Source organism: Octopus bimaculoides, chromosome 5 (genome assembly GCF_001194135.2).
Source record: "Octopus bimaculoides isolate UCB-OBI-ISO-001 chromosome 5, ASM119413v2, whole genome shotgun sequence".
Lineage (NCBI taxonomy): Eukaryota > Metazoa > Mollusca > Cephalopoda > Octopoda > Octopodidae > Octopus > Octopus bimaculoides.
The window spans coordinates 28420000-28422843 of record NC_068985.1 but is presented as its reverse complement, the minus strand read 5'-3'; positions in this window follow the sequence as shown (position 1 = coordinate 28422843).

Here is a 2844-nt window from a genome sequence, read left to right as displayed (position 1 = left end):
TGTGTGTGTGTGTGTGTGTGTGTGTGTGTGTGTGTGTGTGTGTGTGTGTGTGTGTGTGTGTGTGTGTGTGTGTGTAGAACGATTATTTGCACATTTTCTCTTTATACGTTCAGACAGGTTCAAACACAAAATTTATTTGGCACAGAAATTTACGTCGTAGGAGAACGACTCCCATTTGCGACTACAGTGTATCCATAAAACACTCGGCTCACTGGCGCATGGGATTCCCGAATGCCTGCATTTCGATACGTCACATATGGTTTAGATTCACGGGTCCGGAGGATTCTCGCTGACGAGACACAAATATCGAAACACCGGTGTCATAGAATCTCGTGTTCCGATGAGCCTAGTGTGTTATAAACACAATAGCATCGTTGTTCTCCTATGGCGTATACTGCAGGTGGCAAGCATATTTTACGTTCGAGCTGCATATGCACAATTTCGAGTTTTCTTCTTCAAATTTCAGAGTTTTTCTTGACTTGAAGGTTCATGTAGTTGGACATTATCTTAAGCAAGAGAGTGTCTATTTCTGTTTGTACAAAGTTCTCGAGGTTTTCATCTCGCTGTATGTGAAACCGAAGAATGTGGTGTATGCGCGTCACCTGTTGTACACTTGCAAGCAGAAATACGGCCAAAATTTAGATCAATAACTCCAGAAACTCAAATTACTGGCGAAAGATTGCAGTTTCAGAGCTGTTTTGGCTGCCGAACATCTCAATGAAGCTATGAGATGCCTTCTTCAGTAGTATGCATTCCACTAACATATGCCAACGGTTATTGGAACACAATAACTTAGACCTCGATCGCGCCTTCATCCAAGCACGGACGTTGGAGGGGGCAGAAGCTCAATCCGTAAGTTACACACGCTCAGTTGTTCTCCGACGATGAATACGAAGGAGAAAAACGACGTGGTGCAAAAGAATGATTCTTTGACCGACGTCAAAGAGACTGATTTCGTGAGACACGTAGGAGTTGCACTTCAGTACTAAGATCCAATACTGCCCTTAATCTAGCTACCGAAGTGGGTTGCTGATCCGATGACAACGAAGCAGCTAGCAGAAAGGAAGAAGAAGTGTTTGCAGGTAGTCTCAAGGAAGTAGATGTGGCAGGTTTGCCAGTATAATCCATGATTTCGTCAGCAGAAGAAGCTAGTTAATCTGACAAACTGGTTTCGTCATAGGCACCAAAATGGCATGAACATTAGGTGGCAGCCTAGAGAAAAAGAGTTGTTTGATTATTATACTATCTGCCGGCGCATTTTCGGCTAGTTCTTTCATTCAACTTAATAGCTGTGAAGGCGTACGATCACCAAGGTGTTCATCGTTCATTAATGTGCGAAACTTCTGCTCTGCAGTTAGAGAAGTCCGTCGCAAGATCTCTGTCTTAACACTGTAATAAGTGGTATCTGATGGCGGGTCGGTATTAAGATCCTTAACTGTTGACGTTAAAGAAGTTCGGATAGCACTGAATAAAATATGGAGCTGTGGGAGCCTTCGAGGATTTGTTATTAGCTGCAAAATGTGACTCCATCTGGGCAAAACAAACACGAGCATTGCCGGTAAAATTTTGCAAGGAATTGCTACCTATGATGGAAGGACAGTACAACAATTGAATAAGAATAAAATCAGAAATAGCAGCTAGGAACACCGGAACTCTCGAAGAAGGAAAGGAAGAAATAATGTCTTCCTACTTGAAAAATGAAAGGTTTCGTTCGCCTGGATATGAATATACACTGAACTGGTGAGAAAAGAAGAATAAGTCTTTCATCGAATTTGGCCGACCTGTTGGGATGAGGCCTGGAATCACCGAAGTGTTATAAAAATCACAAGTCACCACGCATGGAAAATTCGAGACAGGCGAATTCAATAGAGAAGTCTTGAGATTTGGCGCGCAAAACCACTGCACATGCTCAGATAAGCAAATTCGCAGGAAAAACCAACGAGAAAGACGAAGACAGGCGCTCTGTTGGACGAAACTCCACGGTGTATTTGAAATACTACTGGCATAAAACGTTGACAGCCGAAATTGTTGGAGGAAAACTATTTCAAAGGGATATTATTTGATGAACACCATGTATTTCCTTGAAAGAAGAATGCATAACACATTAGGTATAAGTCTGAGATGAAGAAGACGAATTCCGGAGGTTCACTTGAACAAGAGAAGATATTATTACGTCGGGGTCACCAATATTTAACGGAGAGGCACTAAAATATCATTTGAGGTTTTCAATAAGTTGAGACGAATAGCTTTAAGAGAGCCAGAAGGTCAGAAGGCTGAATGCAATAATAATAATGATTTATTATAAAATGAATCGGTGAAGGAAGTAAATTGGAATTTGTCAGCATGCTGAATATAACATTAGGAAATATGGCTTAATGGTATTCAAGGTTAACAGATTAAATGTCCAGAGATCTTTTCAAAAGGTGGCAATTGCAAATGGTGTGTGCGCGGCATATTACAAAATAAGCACTTACAGCACGTCACAAGGATAAGATTCAGAAACATGGTAAATGCCTGAATAATTACATAATCCAATAGGTTTAAGAATGTACGTCCCTTAGAACGTGGTTGCGAGTTCAGTCAGGGACGTAGTAGTAGTAAGTTTTATTGCCTCGAAAACCTGGCCTGACTGTTTAAGCTTTCGTGCGTTCGTGGTGACAAGGCGAAGATGTGTATTCATGCACGGGTCGACCGACAGTTAGATGCAGTAACCAAATCACGCATACGTAGATACTGTTCCGCCAAAATGAAATAGTTCTCCTACAAGTTTGATAAGTGCCGGCTCCCGAAACTTTCCGACCTTGAGTCACTCTATTGCTTCTTCTAAATATATATATATATATA